At 46.6% G+C, this 23,612-nt stretch overlaps 1 non-coding gene across 1 annotated transcript; it reads right to left on the bottom strand.

Annotated features, from left to right (window-relative positions):
• Window positions 1–23,275: 23,275 nt before the first annotated feature.
• Window positions 23,276–23,347, bottom strand: TRNAM-CAU (transfer RNA methionine (anticodon CAU)). Its single transcript has one exon. It is a non-coding gene; the product is annotated as a tRNA-Met (tRNA).
• Between the last annotated feature and the right edge of the window lie 265 nt (window positions 23,348–23,612).

The raw sequence follows: 23,612 nt of genomic DNA, 5'->3' as shown, positions 1-23,612 counted from the left end.
AGTTCATTCCAGATGTCTTGCCGATTCTCCACCTCCGTGGGACTCTTATATCGGATCCAGTGAAGGTCGCGGCCGAACTGGGTTCCCACTTTTCTTCTGTTAGCTCTGGTTCTCATCTCCCTCAATCCTTCCTTCTTTGTAAGCCTGTTCTTGAATCTTATCCTTTAGATTTCCACACTCATCTCCGCCTTCCCTATAACGATCCTTTCTCTCTTTCTGAACCTCAGTCTGCCCTGGCCCTCTGCGGATCTACGGCAGCAGGCTTGGATGACGTTCATTATGAGATGCTTCGCCATCTCCCTCCGTGCACGTTTCAGTATTTACTGAATCTGTATAACCAGGTCTGGGAGTCGTCGTCCGTCCCTGAGGACTGGCTCGATGCCTTTGTACTCCCTATTCAGAAACCAGGGTCTCTCGGTACGTCCCCTAAGAACTTCTGCCCTATTGTTGACCAGACCACACACTAGAAATTGAAGGGACGACGACGTTTCGGTCCGTCCTGGACCATTCTCAAGTCGATTATGATGAGGACAGGTAGGGACAGGCATTTAAATAGGCAAGAGAGAGCTGAGGAGGAAAGTCAGGTGTAGGGGATAGTAGTAATGAGAACTGCAGCAGGCCTATTGGCCCATACGAGGCGGCTCCTATTATAACCACCGAAGGAGATAGTAATAGGAATAAGAAGAGGATAGCAAGGGAGCGTAGAAGACAATGAACAGAAAAAGGGAGAAGAGAGAAAGAAAGGGAAAGAGAAAGAAAGAAATGGAAGGGGGAAAGCTTATGTTAAGTCACGTTTGTTAGAAAGATTAGAGCATTTGAGTATATACTGTGAAAGGGAAGAGTCCACAGCAACAAAGCCAGGACTCAAGTTCATGTTGGGTACATTGTTAGTAAGAGCCGATTCTACAAGACGGCGTCTGTGTAGAGTAGAGGCAGGAAAGATTATTTTGGAGGAAGACCAATCAATGGGATGATTAGAATCCCTCACATGGCAGAAGAGAGCATTGTTAGTGTCTGCAGACTTAACACTTCTCTTGTGTTCTTTAAGTCTGTCATTCAGTGTACGGCCAGTTTCGCCAAAGTATTGGAGAGGACAAGATGAACAGGAAATAGAGTAGACACCAGCAGCATTAGAAGCAGGAGGAGCAGTGTGAACTAGATTGCTACGAAGTGTGTTAGTTTGTCGAAAGGCGAGTTTAATGTCAAGAGGACGAAAGGTATTGGTAAAAGTTTTGAGTTCAGATATGAAGGGAAGGCATAGTACAGTGCTACTAGTGTTGGAAGCAGGTTTAGGATGAAAGAAATTTCGTTTAGCATGAGAGTGGGCACAGTTGATGAAATGCAAAGGATAACCAAGGCGAGAGAAAGATTTGTAGATAAAGGCAATTTCAGAATCAAGAAACTGAGGGTCGCTGATGCGTAGAGCGCGGAGGAAGAGAGAGACGAGGACACTTTTCTTAACAGAAAGAGGATGGTAGGAAAAGAAGTGAATGTACATGCCACTATGCATGGGTTTACGGTAGACAGAGAAAGAGAACCCAGACACAGAGCTGTGAACATGAACATCAAGAAAAGGAAGGAGGGAATTAGATTCCCACTCAACTTAGAAATGGATAGAAGGAGCCAGATTGTTAAGAGAGGCGAGGAAAGGCTGGAAAAGATTAAGGTCATGAGGCCATAAAGCATGGTAGTAGTTGACTCTAGTAGTGCCCTCATGGCTTTAGTCTCCAGGTTGAAATTCTGCAGATATCAGGCCCATCGTAGAAGCCATAGATTGCTGAGTTGGGCTTGCTGCAGGAAGCGTAGGGGATTGTGGTCCGAGTAGATGGTGGCAGACTGAGCACTTTGCAGGGACGATTCGAAGTGCTGCATGTTCAGGACGATGGAGTGTGGTTCCCTTTCGATCGTGCTGTAGTTCCTTGTAGCTGTAGTAGAGTAACACTGTAAAAGTGTTTGGTTTGGTTGTATTTAATACATACATAGAGTACATGAGTCACAGACAGGGATTTGGGAAGGCGCCAGCTTGGTCGGCCTGAGTTTCACACCTCTAAGAGTTAATGACCCCAAGTCACCTGAGGTCAGATCATGCGAATTTCACCTTACTTCTACTAATCTTATAATTGGAGCCTGGTAGCCTTCAAACATGCCGACGTTTAAGGAGTGGCTTGGTAGAGAGCCAGAGGCTATCTACTTGTGGCCCCTCCCCGCTCAGCTCGTTGTCGCCGTGTGGGGGCTTAGTGGGCGGCTGCCGGAGTGTGATGCTCCTTGGGACAGTCCTCTGTCCTTTTCTAGCCTTGTGCTCCTGCTGCCGTCCTCTCCAATGTTGCTGGGCATCTTTTCCTTTTCCTTCTGTTTCGTTTTTCTCCCCCCTCTTCTCCTATCTGCTTGCCGTTTCCTGCCGACCTTTTGCTCGTTCTGGTTCTTCCATGGACTTCTTCTATTTTGACGCCCGGGTGCTTGAGGAGGCATACTCATGCACCCGTAGAACTGCAGTACCCGACGTCGAGAGCGAGGGGAACCTTTTATTGTCAATCCCCACTTCGTCACTGAACCCGATCTCGACGGACTGTCGGTTTCTTAAGGTGGCGTTTGTGGGGCGTATACTCACGACGCACCCCTAGGAGGCCCCGACAAGATCGGCGATAGCTTCTTGTTGGGTGTCCTGCCTCTAATTGTGGCTCCATGGTGGGTGTGGGGGCACATTCGTGAGTGAATTCTTCATTTCGTCAAGATGATAACCCCTGTTTCGGCTGCTTCTGGCTTACCTTCTCAGGCTCGTGGGGTGGGCGACCAAACCCCCGAGTCGGTCCGTATTGGAAGACCGGGCTCTGTAGCCTCCGCTGCATTGGGCCCCGACCTTGCTCCTCCTTTGGCCTCTCTGACTCCTTCCCCTGGCTCCCCTCCCTCCTCTGTGGTTGGGTCGAGCCCCAAGCCCCCAGTGGTGACTACCTCGTCCCCTGGCGCGGCTCCTTCTCTAGTTGTAACTACTGCGCCTTTTAACCCCTCTCTCTCTGGGGGTTCTCACCGCCGTCCTCGTCATGGCCGCCCTCGCTCGATTCCTTCCAGTTCTGCTACCTATCAAGCCTTGTTTGGTCCCGCTTCGTGGGCCAAATATTTTGATCTCCTCCCTCTTGATTCTGCGCCTCCTGACGATTTCTCCCTTCATCGACATCTCATTGATTCCGTGGATGCCTCCATTACTTTCAACCCCACTCGTCTCGGTACACGTGTCGTTGCTGCTCCTTCTCAGGATGCTGCTTCCCGCTTGGCTGCCTTATCCTGCCTTGGCGAGACCCCCGTTCGGGTCTCGAAGAACGCTCAGTTGAATGCCAGTGTTGGCACTATTTTGCTCCCGCCCCATGTTGCAACCGGTGTTCGGGACCTGCGCGACTGCCACGACGATATTCGCCATATCCTCGCTGCCCAGGGCCATTCTATTCTCCAGGTGGACACGTTTACTCGTCCCCCTCGTGGTAGTCGCCGTCAACCCCTCCGGGTTGTGAAGATTACCTTTGATGGTAGGACCCTTCCACCCTCTGTCATTCTTGCTGGTGCCAGGTGCTCTGTCCAGGAGTACATTCCTTCTCCTCGGCTCTGCAACAAGTGCTGGAGGTTTGGGCATGGTGCCCTCCGCTGCTCCAGGACTGTCTCTCTCTGTCCTTTGTGTGGTGGCGAAGGTCACTCTAAGTCGGAGTGCACTTCTCCCCAGGCTCGTTGCCTCAACTGCGGTGAGGCCCATCCTACCTTCTCCCGTGCGTGTGTCCATTACAAGCTTGAGGCAGCCGTCCTCAACCTGAAGCACCGGGAGCGTTTATCTTTTCCTGAGGCGAGGCGCCAGGTTCGCCGGCTCCCGCCTTATGCTAATATCTCTTATGCTCGCGTGTTGCGCTCTTCCTCTCCTCGTCCTTCCCGCCTTCCTCAGACTCACAACCGTTTCCGGGCCTTGGACCCTGATGCGCCCACTGCCCCCTCCTCTGTTCCTTTGGGTTCTCTCCCGAAGGATCCTCCTCCTGGTCCTCTGTCTGGGGTTCCCCTTCCTTCTACCCGGTCTGTCGTGTCTTCTGTGTCTTCTTCCTCGTCCCCCTCCGATCCTCCTTCCCGTCCTCTTCCTCCATCTATTGGCTCTCCCCACCGCCTCTCGGTGCGGGCAGATGTCCATCGCTCTCCTAACGGCCGTCGTGTGTGCTCTCGTTCGGCTTCTCCTGTTGAGACACTGGAATCCGTTGCCCGGTACGTAGTTGCTGGGACACCGGTCTCTTTAAGTCAGAAGCGTAAGCCTGGTTCCTCTCCTTCCTCTTCCCCGGCGGGTAAGAAGGCTTCGCTTTCTTCCTCAGCTCCTCCTTCTGGCTCTGTTGCTCCTTCCCCTCCCGTTTCAGTGCTTGCGCCCCCTGTTCCTGCTATGGAGGCTTCTTTGGCCCTGCTTCCCTTTCGGTTACTGCTCTTGCTGGGGTGCGCTCCCCTCTTTCTACTCCCCCTCCTTCTGCTGCTGTCCTTGACGGCTCCTCTCCGTTGTCTCCTCCTCTTCCTCCTCCTCCTCCTCCTCCAGACCCTGCCCGCCCACCTCTGCTCTGTTCTCCCGTTTCCTTCCCTCCGTCTTTGCTCAGTTTACCCATGCCCCCTAACCCTGACTTTGCTGACCCTGATCCCGACCCTGATATTCTTTAACGTGCTCTGTTGCTCTTTCGCCTTTGTTTCTTCCTTGTTCTCTGTTTTTGTCCTTTCTCTTCTCGTCGTTGTCCATTCTTCAATGGAACGTTCGAGGTTATTACGCCAATTTCCTCGAACTCCAACTTCTGATTTCGCGGTTTTCGCCCCTTTGTGTCTGTCTCCAGGAGCCAATGCTTGGTGCTCGTCCTGGTCGTTTTCGTGGCTATTCCTTTCTCTCCCCCCCCCCAGCCATTGCTGGGGCTTCTAATTCTTCTGCTCTTTTGATTCGGGCTGATGTTCCCTTTGTTCTTTACTTTTTCCTTCGCCTCTCCATTGTTCTGCTGCTCGTATCTTTGTGGGGAAATGGTACACAGTTTGTTCCATTTATCTCCCCCCGAGTGTCCCGCTCTCTCTTCCTGATTTGAAACACCTCCTGGACTCCTTGCCGGAGCCTGTGCTCCTGCTGGGTGACTTCAATTGTCGTCATTCTCTTTGGGGTGACGTTCTGACGAATACCCGGGGTCGCCTCCTTGAGCCGTTTCTCCTCTCTTCTTCCCTGTCTCTTCTGAATTCTGGTGAGCCCACTCATTTGGACTCTCGGACTCGCACCCTTTCTTGTCTTGATCCTTCTCTCTGCTCTTCTTCTCTTTACTTCGATTTCACGTGGCAGGTTCTTGATGACCTCCATGGAAGTGATCATTTCCCCATCCTTGTTTCCTTTTTCTCTTTTCGCCCTTCCCTCTCTTTCCCTAGGTGGCAGTTTGCTAAGGCGGACTGGACCCTATTTACCCTCAGTGCTGCTCTCCCTGACCTCTCCCTTCTGCCTCTCTCTCGCGCTCTCCTCCTTTTTCATGACACTGTCTTCAACGCTGCCCTCCGCTCTATTCCTCGCTCTTCCTCTCGGGGTCCACGGAAGTGCGTTCCCTGGTGGAATGCGGACTGTGCTCGGGCTGTCCGCTGTAAGCGTGCAGCCTGGAAGAGGCACCGCCGTAGGCAGACGACCGATTCTTTTCTTTTCTTTCGGAAAGCGAGTGCGGTGGCCCGTAGGGCCATCCGTACGGCTAAACGTGAATGTTGGGCATCTTATGTCTCAACAATTACGTCCGAGACCCCTCTGGCCCAGATCTGGAAGCGTATCCGCAAGATAGCGGGTAAGTTCGTTCCCGATGTTTCACCGGTCCTTCACCTCCATGATACTCTTGTGGCGGACCCGTTGCAGGTCGCTTCCGAACTGGGTTCCCACTTTTCTTCTGTTAGCTCTGGTCTTCATCTTCCCCAATCTTTCCTTCTTCGTAAACCTGTCCTTGAGTCTCGTCCTTTAGATTTCTGCACTCATCTTCAGCTTCCCTATAATGATCCCTTCTCTCTCTCTGAACTTCGTTCTGCCCTGGCCCTCTGCGGTTCTACGGCGGCGGGCTCCGATGGTATTCATTATGAGATGCTTCGCCACCTCCCTCCGAGCACGTCTCAGTATTTACTGAGTCTGTATAATCGGATCTGGGAGTCGTCGTCAGTCCCTGAGGACTGGCTCGATGCCGTTGTCCTCCCTGTTCGCAAACCGGGGTCTCTGGGTACTTCCCCTAAGGACTTTCGCCCTATTGCTCTCACAAGTTGTGTCTGCAAACTCTTTGAACGTATGGTTAACGTTCGTCTGATGTGGTTCATGGAACACCATCACCTCCTCTCCCCTTCTCAATTTGGTTTCCACAAGTGCCGCAGCACGACAGATGTCCTGGTGAACTTGGAGGTCTATATTCGTACTGCTTTTGCTGCGAAGACCTCCGTTGTTGCCGTCCTTTTTGACCTAGAAAAGGCTTACAACACCACTTGGCGTTATCATATCCTATCTCAACTTCATTCTTTTGGCCTTCGTGGTCATCTCCCTCTCTTTCTCCGCAGCTTCCTCTCTCGTCGTTCCTTTCGGGTGCGCCTTGGTACCGCTCTCTCTCCCTCTTTTCAGCAATACGAAGGTGTGCCCCAGGGTAGTGTTCTGAGCACTACTCTTTTTCTTGTTGCCCTCAATGGTCTTCTTTCCTCTCTTCCTTCTGGTGTCTTCTCCGCTCTCTATGTCGATGATCTTACCCTTTGTTGTCAGGGTGATGATTCGCCTCTCCTTCAACGCCGGCTTCAACTTGCAATTGATGCCGTGTCGTCTTGGGCCACAGGTCATGGCTTCAAGTTCTCTACTTCTAAGACTTGTGCCATGACTTTTACGCGGAAACGGGTTGTTCTTCGTCCCTCTTTGTCACTTTATGGTCATCCCCTTGAATACAAAGATTCCGCGAAGCTTTTGGGGTTATTCCTTGACACTCGTTTGTCTTGGTCTCCCCATATCTCTTACCTCCGTGTTGAGTGCTCTAAGGCCCTTACCCTCCTTCGGGTCTTGTCCCATACTTCTTGGGGGGCAGATAAGCGCACTCTCCTTGCTTTACATTCCTCTCCTCGTCCTGTCTAAGCTCGATTATGGTTGCCCTGCTTACTCGTCTGCTTCTCCTTCTACTCTTCGCCGTCTTGCTGCTTTGCACCATACTGGGTTGCGCCTCAGTTCTGGTGCCTTTCGTTCGACTCCCATCCTTAGCTTGTATGTTGACACTGGCTTCCTTTCTCTCCAGGACCGCCGTGATCGCTACTGTCTTCGCTATCTTGCGCGGTCCTTGCAACATCCTTCCTCTCGCCTCTGTCGTGCTTTAACTTTTACCCCTCCTGCGGTTCCTGTTCCTCTTCACCACCTCCCTCTTTCTGTCCGGTTATCTCGCCTACAGGATTCTCTCTCCGTTCGTATTTCTGATGTTTCTCCTCGTGTTGTTCCTTCTTTGCCCCCGTGGAGGGTCCCTCTTCCGCGTTTTTGTACTTCCTTGACCCATATCACTAAAGCTTTTACCCCTCCTATGGTTCTAAAACGCCTTTTCCTCGAGCACTTTTCTTCTCACTCCCGCTCCGTTTCTGTCTTCACCGATGGGTCTAAGTCAGCGGACGGTGTTGGCTACTCTGTTGTTTTTCCTGATCGCACTTATATGTGTCGCTTGCCTCCGGAGACTAGCATCTTTACAGCAGAACTTTATGCTATTCTCTATGCTCTTCGTCTCCTGCTTTCTCGTTGTCAGTCTTCCTTTGTGGTTGTTGTTGACTCTCGTAGTGCCCTCATGGCTCTCGGGTCCTTTAATCCGGTTCATCCAGTAGTTGTCGAGATCCAGCATTGGCTGTTTCTCGTTCACAGTAAATTTAAATCGGTTGAGTTTTGTTGGGTTCCCAGCCATATTGGTGTGTCTTTAAATGAGCGTGCGGATGCTGCCACTAAGGAAGCTGTCCGCTCTTGTCCCATCTCTCGTAAAGGCATTCCGTATTCCGACTTTTACCCAGTTCTCCATTCCTCAGTCCTTACCCGTTGGCAGGCTTCTTGGTTGTCTGTTACTGGTAACAAGCTACGTACTCTTAAATGTTGTGTTTCCTCGTGGCCGTCCTCGTTCCACCGGAACCGGCGGTGGGAAACAGCTCTGGCGAGGTTGCGTATTGGCCATACTCGCTTAACCCATGGTCACTTGATGGAGCGCCGCCCTGCTCCTTATTGTCCTAGTTGCATTGTCCCTCTTACGGTCGTGCATGTCCTTCTTGAATGTCCTGACTTCCAGGATAAGCGTGTGTCTTGCTTTCCGACCGCCCCTCGCGGTCACCTGTCCCTCGATAGAATTCTTGGTGACTCGGATACTTTTGATATCGTTCGCCTTATGCGTTTTTGTTCTCGTATTGGCATCCTTGGTGATATTTAGCGCCCTCTGATTATTTTGCGTATTTGATGGTGCTACATAGCCTTCCCGGTTTGGTGCCTTCTTTTGATAATTACTTACTTGCTATCTACTTGTGGGCGGAGTTAGTTACTAGGTTTCCCAATATATACTCGGAGAGCTATCGATTCGAGAGCATTAACAAGACAGACAGAACGGCAGTCAGCAGAGCAGAGAAGACGGCCCTAGCAGGGAGGCTGTCGGCCGGGAGGGCGGGACAGTCTCTGCTCAACTATAGACCCCCCCCTCTATCCAGCTATAGGCAGACACTTGGTGAGTTGAACATTAAGGTGACTTGGTCGTGTTTTACAAGTGTTGTGTGATGATCAGGGGCAGTCAGTTGTAGTGTTCTCAGATTCTTGGAGGATGACTCACTTTACATATATAGATCTTGAACATTGCTTAAATTATGATACTTAGTATGTGAAATATAATTGAATTTATTATTTAAATTGCCTTTGTGTCCCCTAGAGTTGAGTTGAGGTGAGAAAGCCTCTGGGATTATTGGTTCCCTGATTTTACTGAGTACATGAAAGATGGGACATACTAATAATGACCTTGATAACATCTTTTGAGAATTTTGTGATACAGAAAAGTTCCATTCCTTGTCTTGTATGTAATGATCATGAATGGATGGTGGCAGCATTTCGTCTTCTACTATCTACTCTTCTACTTCTACCTATCTACACCTCTCCCTCCACCCCTCTCTAAACTCTTACTTTCAACTAATGACCCTCCTCGCTCCTCCCACCTCCCTACCTCTCACCCCAAACCCTCACTAATTACTTCACTATTCATTTCTTTCCTTTCGTTTCCTCTTATACGTTTGTGGCAGAGAAATGTATTCTAGAGTTCTCTCTAGAGTTTCGGGTAGCTGATCCAGTTACGGGCCCTTGTAGTCTTAGCACCTAGGTAGTGAAATACCTAGGTTACCAGGTGTTGAACGAGAGAGGTTGCCTTAGGAACTCTGGGAGTGCTCTAGAATAGTTAGCTAACTGGGGACGGGATAACGGACTAGAGAGAGCTGTTTCCCCCGGCCTCGTTAGTTAACTGGGGGTGGAATAATGACCAAGATGGAGTTATTCCCCCCCCCCCCCGTTACAGTAGCTAACAGGTCGAATCTCCTCGCCTCATTGTTGCATCAGGTCACCCCCGATGCCGGTACCACTGGCGTCGACATGGAGGATGAAAGGCTTCGTGATATCTGGCGAGGCGAGAATAGTATTAGAACATGGCAAAGGAGCACTATTATAGTCCTGTAAATTGGGATGAAGATCAGGTAGGATTTCTGATTTGGAAAGCACCATCTCAGTGTTAATACTTTCGAGAGAAGCAGTGAAGGTTTCACTGTGGAGGTATGGACCTTTAAATGTGGAGACTGCTATCAACACCTTGATACTGCTTCAGGAGGTTGACGTGTCACAACTGGGTCTTCCGCCGCCTATCTGGAGTCTCAAGAACGTAGTTGTGGTTGTTCCTGCACTCCTTGATACGGTAGGGTCCTGAAAACTTGTTTTGCAATGGAGAACCTGGGATAGGAAAATATGCCAACACGAAGTCTCCTGGTTTAAATTTCCTTAATTTGCTGCTTTGGTCAAAATGAGTCTTCATCTTCTCCTGGGCTTTCGATAGGTTGTCATTAGCAAATTTACGTACTCTAGAATGTGTTTTATGTTTTGAAGAAACTGAGGCACATTCTGAGGGTCACTGAAGGTGGCATTACATAGAGAGTCTTTGAAAGCTTTGAAAGGAGTACGGCACTTACGTCCGTAGAGCATCTCATAAGGAGATACTCCTAGAGACTCATTGGGGAGACTTCTGAAAATGCTCATAATGAGATCAAGTTGTTTATCCCAGTCCTTCAAGGTGTCATTGCAGAATTTCTTTAGGAGTGCTTTAATAGTCTGATGACTACGTTCAAGAGAACCCTGTGAAGCAGGATGATAGGGGCTGGACAGTACCTGTGTGATGTTGAACTCCTCCAGTGTCTTCTTGAAGAGATCACTGGTGAAGTTGGTGCCACAGTCGCTTTGAACCTCTCTTGGAAATCCATACTGGGTGAAGATCTTCAATAGGTGTTTCACCACAGTAGCAGCCGTAATGTTCTTTACTGGAACTGCTATGGTGAATCTGGTGGTAGGACACATGATAGTTAATATATATGCGTTGCCAGAACTGGTCCGGGGTAAAGGACCAACACAGTCTATGATGAGTCTGTGGAAAGGTTACGCAGGCGCCTGGATGGGTTTTAGTGGAGCCTGGGGAATAGAGATGTTAGGTTTACTTGCCATCTGACATGTATGACACTGTTGTACGTACTTTTTAACGTCTTTTACCATACCTGGCCAGTAGTAGTCTTGTCTGATTCCGTGGTAGGTTTTGTTAAAACCATAGTGAGAAAGAGCTCCGTGGGCCAGGTGTAGAATATCGGGCCGTATGCTGGTGGGAATCACTAGTTGTTCGACATTGGCCCAATCGTCATCCTCCTTCAGCTTGCTGGGTCTGTACCTGCGGTAGAGCAATTCATTCTCTAGGAAGAACCCAGGGATACTGTCAGGTTGAGTCTCAGCCTGGAAGAATAATGGTGTTAATGATTGATCTTCCCTCTGTAACTTACGGAACTCCAGACTGGTAAGATTAGGAGGTAGATTCTGAGGGTCTTGAGGGACAGCGGTAGCAGTAGAGTCAGCTGGTTGCGGTCGTGCAGCTTGTGCACGAGTGGTCACCAAAACCGGAGGAGAAACTTCATCACTTTCTTGGACCTCTGCTGTAACATATTCAAAGATGGGATTATCCATTACAGAGTTACACATCTGGGGTTTGTCCGTGATGATCAGGTTGGACGGCTGCAGATCTTCTTCCAAGTCGTTGCCCAGGAGAAGTTGCACTCCAGGCATGGGAAAAGGCTTTTCCCTGATGGCGACTTGGACTTCACTGGTCACGAAGGGACAATCCAGGTGGACTCTGGCTAGTGGATATGGAGTGGTAGCAGTGAGGTCAGTGATAAGGACAGTTTCTCCGGTGTAGGTGATGTTAGGCACAGCTGATTTCAATATAATAGACTGAAGAGCTGCTGTGTCCCTCAAGATCTTCAATTTGAAACTTCCCTCCGAATATGTGCCGTTGGTAGAGACAGTTCCAGGATACAGGTGTTTACTGAAGAGAGAAAGATCATTAACATGAACACCAACATTCATCACAGGCTTACCGGACTTAGGAGGAGTCTGTTAGGGTTTAGTAGATTCATTGCTCTTGTATTGAGCCTTCACACATCTATCTATATTATGTCCATAGAGTTTGCAATACTTACAATACAATTGTGAGCTCGCTTCCTCTGTACTCACTTTATCGTAACTGTACCAAGACTTCTTACTGGGAGGTGGTGATGGTGTCAGCCGGTGGATGAGGCTGTAGGTGTCAGCCGACTTCGCACATTTGATGTAGTCGGTTTCTTCTTTATCTGCTAAATATAAACGGACGGAAGGGGGAACACGTCTCAAGAATTCCTCAACTAGCATGAGGTTGACGAGTTCTGCAAATGTAGAGACATGTGCTGCTTCCAGCCTTTTCATGAAATATCTTTTCTTGGTATTGGCAAATTCTAGAAAGGTGGTGGTACTTGCCTTTAGATGGTCACGGAATTTTCGTCTGTAGCTTTAGACCTTCTGGCATAACCTATGGAAAGATGCAGGGGGCCCCAGAGATGGTTGGTGGCCCCAGCTCAGGTGTGGCACCAGGGCTCAATATCATCAAGAAAGAGGATTAAGACAGAGAAAAATAATATTGTGAGATCAAAACTAGCCGATAATCTTTAAAGGAAAAAGTTTTATGATTTTTTGGGTGAAATTTGAAACAGAAGGTTCATGCAGAGGAGTAACAAAAGTTATGGATGATGTCTCTGGGGCCCAATAATATATGAAATTGTTTAAAAGAAAAATCTTTAACATTGTAGAACACTGCGAGGTGCAGGACAGATGAGACTGAAACTGACCTAATTACAGCTGTATGTGAAAGCTGCATGGACCCTGCCCCCCCCCTAATGTTAAACACCTGCACACTGTAACACCTGTAATGCTTGAGAAAACTTAGAAAGGTAAACAATAGGAATTACGATATTTTACATAATTATGATATAATACAGTAATATATTATGATACATTACTGTACTTTATTTATTATTTTTGTATACAAGGGTTCTTACATTCTTGTACAGCCAATAGCATGCATAGCGTTATGGGTGAATGTCTATGTGTCTTACTGGCTCTCTCTCCCATGGTACATCACCACCATGTGTCTTACAGGCTCTCTCTCCCATGGTACATCACCACCATGTGTCTTACAGGCACACTCTCCCATGGTACATCACCACCATGTGTCTTACAGGCACACTCTCCCATGGTACATCACCACCATGTGTCTTACAGGCACACTCTCCCATGGTACATCACCACCATGTGTCTTACAGGCACACTCTCCCATGGTACATCACCACCATGTGTCTTACATGCACACTCTCCCATGGTACATCACCACCATGTGTCTTACAGGCACACTTTCCCATGGTACATCACCACCATGTATCTTACAGGCACACTCTCCCATGGTACATCACCACGATGTGTCTTACAGGCACACTCTTCCATGGTACATCACCACCATGTGTCTTACAGGCACACTCTCCCATGGTACATCACCACCATGTGTCTTACAGGCACACTCTCCCATGGTACATCACCACCATGTGTCTTACAGGCACACTCTCCCATGGTACATCACCACCATGTGTCTTACAGGCACACTCTCCCATGGTACATCACCACCATGTGTCTTACAGGCACACTTTCCCATGGTACATCACCACCATGTATCTTACAGGCACACTCTCCCATGGTACATCACCACCATGTGTCTTACAGGCACACTCTCCCATGGTACATCACCATTATGTGTCTTACAGGCTCTCTCTCCCATGATACATCACCACCATGTGTCTTACAGGCACACTCTCCCATGGTACATCACCACCATGTGTCTTACAGGCACACTCTCCCATGGTACATCACCATTATGTGTCATACTGGTGAGCACATCTAGGTGAGCACATGAAGGTGAGCACCTCTAGGTGAGCACCTCTAGGTGAGTACATCTAGGTGAGCACATCTAGGTGAGCACATCAACTATGCCTATAATCTTACTGTTTACCCTGGAAACACAAACCGAAACTGTCTCTAATTTTCGCTTGTTACAACTTGTAATAAAGTTGTTACATCTTGGCTTAACGTGTTTATGACGTATTAGAACGTTGTTACAACTTGCTATATTGGTTGTTATAACTGGTTAGGAGGTGTTAAAACTTGTTCAAACGTTGTACCAACGTCGTAGTTTCAGTGTGTATTTGGCGGGTATAGACATAGATGATCACCTAGATGTGCTCACCTAGACGTGATCACATAACATACCACGGTCGTGTGTAGTGATTATTTAGTGTCAGAGTGGTTGACAAATGGAATACATTAGGAAGTAATTTGGTGGAGGCAAACTCCATACATCGTTTCAAGTGTAGATATGATAGAGCCCAATAGGCTCAGAAACCTGTACACTACCGCAAGCACAAATAGGTGAGTACCTTCATGTGCTCATTTAGTTGTTCTCACTCTAATTATCAGTCTTTCATCTTGTTTATTACTTAAGTATTACTGATACCTTAAGCTGATTTGGAATGTTCATGTTTGTTTTAGTAATGATCGCAAGGTAGGAACCCCAGTTGAAAGATTAGAGAAGACAGGTATACATCAGTATATATGACGAATACATTAGGTTAAGATTTTTCTTTTATTTAGCATACACGAATGCATATGCACATGTTGTGAGTTTTGCAACATATGTGAATGGCGTTTTGTGAGTGTTGCATCACAGAAATGAGGAGTTGTGAGTGTTGTAACACAGAAATGAGGAGTTGTGAGTGTTGTAACACAGAAATGAGGTGCTGTGAGTGTTGTAACACATAAAAAAACATTTTGGAACACTCACTGATATTATGGAAATTATGTGGTTGCAATAAGGTATTCCTGACTGGTGAAACACTCACAACACGTTATTCCTGTGTTGTAACGTTGCACATATACCTATAACACCTATAACATGTTATTACTATGTTGCAGTACTCACAACACATTGTTCTGCGTTATAACAATCGCAATATGGTATTTTCTTGACATATTCACAGTATGTCATTTCTGAGTTGCAAGGTTCACAACACTCTATTTATTTTCGCAACACTCACACTACGTTGTTGCTGTGTTGCAACAGTCACAACACGTTGTTGCTGTGTTGCAACACTCACACTACGTTGTTGCTGTGTTGCAACACTCACACTACGTTGTTGCTGTGTTGCAACACTCACACTACGTTGTTGCTGTGTTGCAACACTCACACTACGTTGTTGCTGTGTTGCAACACTCACACTACGTTGTTGCTGTGTTGCAACACTCACAACACGTTGTTGCTGTGTTGCAACACTCACACTACGTTGTTGCAACACTCACACTACGTTGTTGCTGTGTTGCAACACTCACACTACGTTGTTGCTGTGTTGCAACACTCACACTACGTTGTTGCTGTGTTGCAACACTCACACTACGTTGTTGCTGTGTTGCAACACTCACAACACGTTGTTGTTGTGTTGCAACACTCACACTACGTTGTTACTGTGTTGCAACACTCACACTACGTTGTTGCTGTGTTGCAACACTCACACTACGTTGTTGCTGTGTTGCAACACTCACAACACGTTGTTGTTGTGTTGCAACACTCACACTACGTTGTTGCTGTGTTGCAACACTCACACTACGTTGTTGCAACACTCACACTACGTTGTTGCTGTGTTGCAACACTCACACTACGTTGTTGCAACACTCACACTACGTTGTTACTGTGTTGCAACACTCACACTACGTTGTTGCTGTGTTGCAACACTCACACTACGTTGTTGCAACACTCACACTACGTTGTTGTTGTGTTGCAACACTCACACTACGTTGTTGCTGTGTTGCAACACTCACACTACGTTGTTGCTGTGTTGCAACACTCACAACACGTTGTTGCTGTGTTGCAACACTCACACTACGTTGTTGCTGTGTTGCAACACTCACAACACGTTGTTGTTGTGTTGCAACACTCACACTTCGTTGTTGCTGTGTTGCAACACTCACAACACGTTGTTGCTGTGTTGCAACGCTCACACTACGTTGTTGCTGTGTTGCAACACTCACACTACGTTCTTGCAACACTCACACTACGTTGTTGTTGTGTTGCAACACTCACACTACGTTGTTGCTGTGTTGCAACACTCACAACACGTTGTTGCTGTGTTGCAACACTCACACTACGTTGTTGCTGTGTTGCAACACTCACACTACGTTGTTGCTGTGTTGCAACACTCACACTACGTTGTTGCTGTGTTGCAACACTCACACTACGTTGTTGCTGTGTTGCAACACTCACAACACGTTGTTGTTGTGTTGCAACACTCACAACACGTTGTTGCTGTGTTGCAACACTCACACTACGTTGTTGCAACACTCACACTACGTTGTTGCTGTGTTGCAACACTCACACTACGTTGTTGCTGTGTTGCAACACTCACACTACGTTGTTGCTGTGTTGCAACACTCACAACACGTTGTTGTTGTGTTGCAACACTCACAACACGTTGTTGTTGTGTTGCAACACTCACACTACGTTGTTGCTGTGTTGCAACACTCACACTACGTTGTTGCTGTGTTGCAACACTCACACTACGTTGTTGCTGTGTTGCAACACTCACAACACGTTGTTGTTGTGTTGCAACACTCACACTACGTTGTTGCTGTGTTGCAACACTCACACTACGTTGTTGCTGTGTTGCAACACTCACACTACGTTGTTACTGTGTTGCAACACTCACACTACGTTGTTGCTGTGTTGCAACACTCACAACACGTTGTTGTTGTGTTGCAACACTCACAACACGTTGTTGCTGTGTTGCAACACTCACACTACGTTGTTGCAACACTCACACTACGTTGTTGCTGTGTTGCAACACTCACACTACGTTGTTGCAACACTCACACTACGTTGTTGCTGTGTTGCAACACTCACACTACGTTGTTGCTGTGTTGCAACACTCACACTACGTTGTTGCTGTGTTGCAACACTCACACTACGTTGTTGCTGTGTTGCAACACTCACACTACGTTGTTGCTGTGTTGCAACACTCAACACGTTGTTGCTGTGTTGCAACACTCACACTACGTTGTTACTGTGTTGCAACACTCACACTACGTTGTTACTGTGTTGCAACACTCACACTACGTTGTTGCTGTGTTGCAACACTCACAACACGTTGTTGCTGTGTTGCAACACTCACACTACGTTGTTACTGTGTTGCAACACTCACACTACGTTGTTACTGTGTTGCAACACTCACAACACGTTGTTGCTGTGTTGCAACATTCACAACACGTTGTTGCTGTGTTGCAACATTCACAACACGTTGTTGCTGTGTTGCAACACTCACCCCAAGTTTTAACTGTTTCGTAATGCTATATTAATAACAAATTATATAATATATATAAAAGTTACTAGAATTCGTAAATAAAACGTGATTGAATTTTTAAAATTTGATTAAATAGATGAAAACAGTTTTAGATTAAAACTAAAGTTTTATCTGCGTAATATATGGAAAAACGGAAGCTAACATGTCATATATAGAGTTGGAACTGGTGACCGCGTGAACACCGGGTCCAACTGGTGACCGCGTGAACACCGGGTCCAACTGGTGACCGCGTGAACACCGGGTCCAACTGGTGACCGCGTGAACACCGGGTCCAACTGGTGACCGCGTGAACACCGGGTCCAACTGGTGACCGCGTGAACACCGGGTCCAACTGGTGACCGCGTGAACACCGGGTCCAACTGGTGACCGCGTGAACACCGGGTCCAACTGGTGACCGCGTGAACACCGGGTCCAACTGGTGACCGCGTGAACACCGGGTCCAACTGGTGACCGCGTGAACACCGGGTCCAACTGGTGACCGCGTGAACACCGGGTCCAACTGGTGACCGCGTGAACACCGGGTCCGACTGGTGACCGCGTGAACACCGGGTCCGACTGGTGACCGCGTGAACACCAGGTCCGACCTCCCAGTCTGGCCACGACTCTTCCTGCTTAATGAAGAACTCAACAGTCATACATTCATCCACTTCATCATACATCATCAACTGACAACTGAGGCGTGTGAAGGAGAAAGTCGGGAAGGAAAATTAATCTTTATGAGAAGAGTATGTAAGGTAAGGTAAGGAAATGATGAGGTGAAAGCGCCAGGCCAGTATGAATATATAACACTTGGAAGGGACATTAGGATGGGCTGGGATGTGAGGACGGAGTGAAGGAACGGTGCTCAACCACTTGCACCATCGGGGATCGAACAGAAAACATACTTTATAGACATCATAGATCTCAATAAAGTTAAACAAAGCGAACAATTCGAAGTTATTTTTTCAAGTTTATTAAGGTAAATATATATTCAACCTAGGAGATATTCTACTTAGTATTTATTTAATCAACAAATAATATGTTTGCATTGGTTGTTTATGAACATACAAGTAATTATGGTGTGACGGGAAAGTGTTGATGTTCGGCAGTCCTCCAATGGCAGGTGTCAAAGCCTGGTCACACTTAAAACAAAAAGATTGACTGCTTGCCTGTGGTAAGTTAGAGGGAGGAACACGTAAAACACAAAGTATGAACAATGAAACTTTAATATATTTACTTTAAACATAAATGAAAATAAAGACAAATCTTGTGGAATTAAAAATTCAATGAAATAATAAAGAACTGCAAAGACAATGTGAGACACAATAATACAAAAGAGAAAATGTAAAAATGGTGTTGAGAATATCGGCTATGGCTGAAACCTCCATTCGTATACGAGCTAATGAGCGAGTATGCCAGAGAGAGATGTCAACGCTAAGAGCACAAGGAATATTCTGAAGTTGATAGCTGGTCAGGCTCAGACGTCGACTCGGGTAGAGGGCGCTGAGGTGCGGTGTACAGGTGCGCGGCTGGCGAGTCACCAATCAAGAGCAGGCAGGCTGGTGAAGGGTAGTTAGCTGGTTTGATGACGAGCCGGCGTGTGGAGGGTGTGTGGAGTAGGGGGATCTTTGGTATGTTTTGCCTCCTGGTCAAAACGTTTTGTGCTACTGGTAACGTATCTTGAATGCAGCATCTTATACTTGTATTTTTGGCGTAACTTGAAGTAGGGAAGAGCAGGCTCAATCTCTCTTGAAAGAGATTATCGTCACAATGGTAATGTCATAGTAATAGTTCAGGTAATTATGGTAGTATTATAGTATTCGTGAAGGTAATTATCCAGTTGCTGTGAATATCTTACGGCAGTTATAATGTTTTTGATTACATAACTTTATTGACTCAAGAAATTAAAAAATCGTGAATGAAAACAGGACTGAAGTTAAAACTTGTCATATTCATGTCCAAAATACACAGATTTAAAACGAATGCACACAGACATGTTGTTAGTGTTGCAACGCTCAGGAACGGCATGTTTTGGGTGTTGCAACACAGGAATAAGATGTTATAGTTAAGGTAATTATGGTAAATTCCTTTCAATATGTTACGGCTTTTAACATATTTTTCGTTATATTTCTTTACAGATGTTAGAGAGGAAAGAATCCTGAATGACAACCTTGCTGTAAATGAGTCCATATATAGAGAAAGAAAAATACACAGACATAACACGAAGGCATATGTGAGTGTTGCAACGTAAAGGAACACCGTGTTGTGAGTGTTACATCACAGGAATGAAGTGTTGTGAGTGTTGCATCACAGGAATGAAGTGTTGTGAGTGTTACAACACAGAAATATCAAATTGTGAGTGTTGCAAAATATAAATAACGTGTTGTGAGTGATGCAACACAGAAATAAAATATTGTGAATGTTCAACTGCAGAAATAAAAAAAATGGCTTTGCAACAAAGAAAATAACGTATTTTGAGAGTTATAACCCAGAATAATGTATTGTGAGTACTGCAATACAGTAATAACATGTTGTAGGTGTCACAACGTTGTTACACAAGAATAACGTGTTGTGAGTGTTGCACCAGTATGGAATAATTTATTGTAACACATAATTACCGTGTTGTGAGTGAGTGTTACATCATATTTTTCTGTGATGCAAAACTCACAACACGTTATTTCTGTCTTGAAATACTTGCTATACATTATTTCTTAGTTGTAACGCAGACAACAAGTTATTTATGTTTTGCAACACAATGTTATTGTTGTATTGCAACACTCACAATGTTATTGTTGTATTGCAACACTCACAATGTTATTGTTGTATTGCAACACTCACAATGTTATTGTTGTATTGCAACACTCACAATGTTATTGTTGTATTGCAACACTCACAATGTTATTGTTGTATTGCAACACTCACAATGTTATTGTTGTATTGCAACACTCACAATGTTATTGTTGTATTGCAACACTCACAATGTTATTGTTGTATTGCAACACTCACAATGTTATTGTTGTATTGCAACACTCACAATGTTATTGTTGTATTGCAACACTCACAATGTTATTGTTGTATTGCAACACTCACAATGTTATTGTTGTATTGCAACACACACAATGTTATTGTTGTATTGCAACACTCACAATGTTATTGTTGTATTGCAACACTCACAATGTTATTGTTGTATTGCAACACTCACAATGTTATTGTTGTATTGCAACACTCACAATGTTATTGTTGTATTGCAACACTCACAATGTTATTGTTGTATTGCAACACTCACAATGTTATTGTTGTATTGCAACACTCACAATGTTATTGTTGTATTGCAACACTCACAATGTTATTGTTGTATTGCAACACTCACAACATATTATTACTGTTTTATAATATTATAATAATAATAAATATTATAATATGTGAAAGTTGCAAGAATCGATATATAAAACGTGATTGAAAATATAAAATATGATTAAATAGATGACAAATATTATTGAACTAACACTAAAGTATTTTGCAGCCCATATATGGAAAAAAGGAAGACTAAACCGAGAGTTCGAACTCTCGGCAGTTAACACCCCGGTGTTAACACCCTGAACACCCCGGTGTTAACACCCTGAACACCCCGGTGTTAACATCCTGAACACCCCGGTGTTAACACCCTGAACACCCCGGTGTTAACACCCTGAACACCCCGGTGTTAACATCCGAACACCCCGGTGTTAACACCCTGAACACCCCGGTGTTAACACACTGAACACCCCGGTGTTAACACGCTGAACACCCTGGTGTTAACACCCTGAACACCCCCGGTGTTAACACCCTGAACACCCCGGTGTTAACACCCTGAACACCCCGGTGTTAACACCCTGAACACCCCGGTGTTAACATCCGAACACCCCGGTGTTAACATCCGAACACCCCGGTGTTAACAACCTGAACACCCCGGTGTTAACATCCGAACACCCCGGTGTTAACACCCTGAACACCTCGGTGTTAACACCCTGGTGTTAATACCCTGAACACCCTGGTGTTAACACCCTGAACACCCTGGTGTTAACACCCTGAACACCCCCGGTGTTAACACCCTGAACACCCTGGTGTTAACACCCTGAACACTCCGGTGTTAACACCCTGAACACCCCGGTGTTAACACCCTGAACACCCCGGTGTTAACACCCTGAACACCTCGGTGTTAACACCCTGAACACCCCGGTGTTAACACCCTGAACACCCCGGTGTTAACACGCTGAACACCCTGGTGTTAACACCCTGAACACCCCCGGTGTTAACACCCTGAACACCCCCGTGTTAACACCCTGAACACCACGGTGTTAACACCCTGAACACCCCGGTGTTAACACCCTGAACACCCTGGTGTTAATACCCTGAACACCCCGGTGTTAACACCCTGAACACCCTGGTGTTAACACCCTGAACACCCCGGTGTTAACACCCTGAACACCCTGGTGTTAACACCCTGAACACCACGGTGTTAACACCCCGGTGTTAACACCCTGAACACCTCGGTGTTAACACCCCGGTGTTAACACCCTGAACACCCCGGTGTTAACACCCTGAACACCCCGGTGTTAACGCCCTGAACATCCTGGTGTTAACACCCTGAACACCCCCGGTGTTCTGAACACCCCGGTGTTAACACCCTGAACACCCCGGTGTTAACACCCTGAACACCCCGGTGTTCACGGGGTCGGACCGCGTGAACACCGGGTCCAACTGGTGACCGCGTGAACACCGGGTCCAACTGGTGACCGCGTGAACACCGGGTCCAACTGGTGACTGCGTGAACACCGGGTCCAACTGGTGACCGCGTGAACACCGGGTCCAACTGGTGACCGCGTGAACACCGGGTCCAACTGGTGACCGCGTGAACACCGGGTCCAACTGGTGACCGTGTGAACACCGGGTCCGACCTCCCAGTCTGGCCACGACTCTTCCTGCTTAATGAAGAACTCAACAGTCATACATTCATCCACTTCATCATACATCATCAACTGACAACTGAGGCGTGAGAAGACAAAATCAGGAAGGAAAAGTCTCTGAGGAAGCGAGGTAAGGTAAGGTAATTATGAGGTGAAAGTACTAGGCCAGTATGATTATACAGCACTTGGAAGGGATATTAAGATCATCTGGGATATATAAGGACGAAGTGAAGGAATGGAAAGCTGCCACTTGGACCAGCGGGGATCAAACGCGGACCCTGCAAGAAGCGAGAGGACGGAGTGGAGTAATTTGTAAGGCTTCAGAGAGCGGGACCGAACGGGAGGAAGCAGGAGGAAATGATTTTAGGGCTTCAGAGAGCAGGAGCCAGTGGTAGGAAGCAGTAGAAAGTATTTGTAAGGTATGTGCTTCATGAGGAAACAGGAGGTGGTGTTATTAGGGCTTCAGAGAGCAGGAGGGAATATATTAAGGCTTCAGAGAGTGGGAGATAGCAGAAGGAAGTATTAATAGGGTTTCAGAGATCGTGAGCGAGCAGGAGGAAGTATTTTTATGGGTTCAGAGAGTGGTAGGAAGTGTTACTAGAGCTTCAGAGAGCGGGAGGAAGGAGGAGGAAGTAGTTTTAGGGCTTCCGATGGCGGGAGCGAGCGGTAAGAAGCAGGAGGAAATATTTGTAAGGTTTTAGAGAGCGTAGCCTCCGTAATACAGTTGGTTAGCGTACAAATGTTTCTCGCTGTAGGGCTCTCCACATGTCAGTTGCTTAATTTAGAAACTGTACTTGTGGGCGGTCTCGAGCCCATTGTTGATGCGATGATGTACATTGAATTTTGTAACTCTCTCAGCAAGATTAACTTGCTCAGGTAAATGAATTGTGGGGTTCAGTCCCTGAGGCCATTATGTGCCTCTGTAACTCTTCCCACTACCGCCCACAGGACGGGTATGGGGTGCATATTAAATGAACTAAACTATAAACTAGGGTTATTCCATGGAATTGTCTAACTAGCGAAGTCGTTAAATACCAAGATATTACCTCAGTTCAAAATCCAAATAGAAACAGTCCTCATGAACAATGGGGGGAGGGGGGATCTTTGACAAGCCGATGGCTTCCACTATCCGTCGAGGACACTAGAGACAGGTAAATTCAGGTACAAATCTCCCACATTCGTTATTGTGCCTTTATTTCTTAACATATAGCTAACTCAACCTGTAATTTGTAATTATATAACTTATATTGAAGGGGGTAGCAAGACACTGTTATGTACCTACATTTGTAATGTAAAAACATTATTATTACATTAAAACAATTTCGTAGCAGAGCGTAGTTTCGATCTACGGACCTCTGGGTTATGGGCCCAGCACGCTTCCACTGCGCCACTCTGCTGCTCATATTATTTGGATGATACATTTTATACATCTTTTATAATATTATAATTGGTAATATTTTCTTCATAAATAAAAGTATCAGTGTTTCTGCGCAGTAACGCACCAGTACGCACTGATCTTGCGCATGGGATGCGCACATCATGGCTACTGGGCACAGCCAGCTGCGTATGACATACATCATAGCATGGGTATGTGATCACTGCTGCACACGATGGGTATGGGTTCACTACCACTCATGAACAGGACATGTATTGGAGGCACTA

Source organism: Procambarus clarkii, chromosome 38, assembly GCF_040958095.1.
Source record: "Procambarus clarkii isolate CNS0578487 chromosome 38, FALCON_Pclarkii_2.0, whole genome shotgun sequence".
NCBI lineage: Eukaryota > Metazoa > Arthropoda > Malacostraca > Decapoda > Cambaridae > Procambarus > Procambarus clarkii.
Note: the sequence above shows the minus strand (reverse complement) of the source record. Positions and strands in the feature narration are given on the sequence as shown.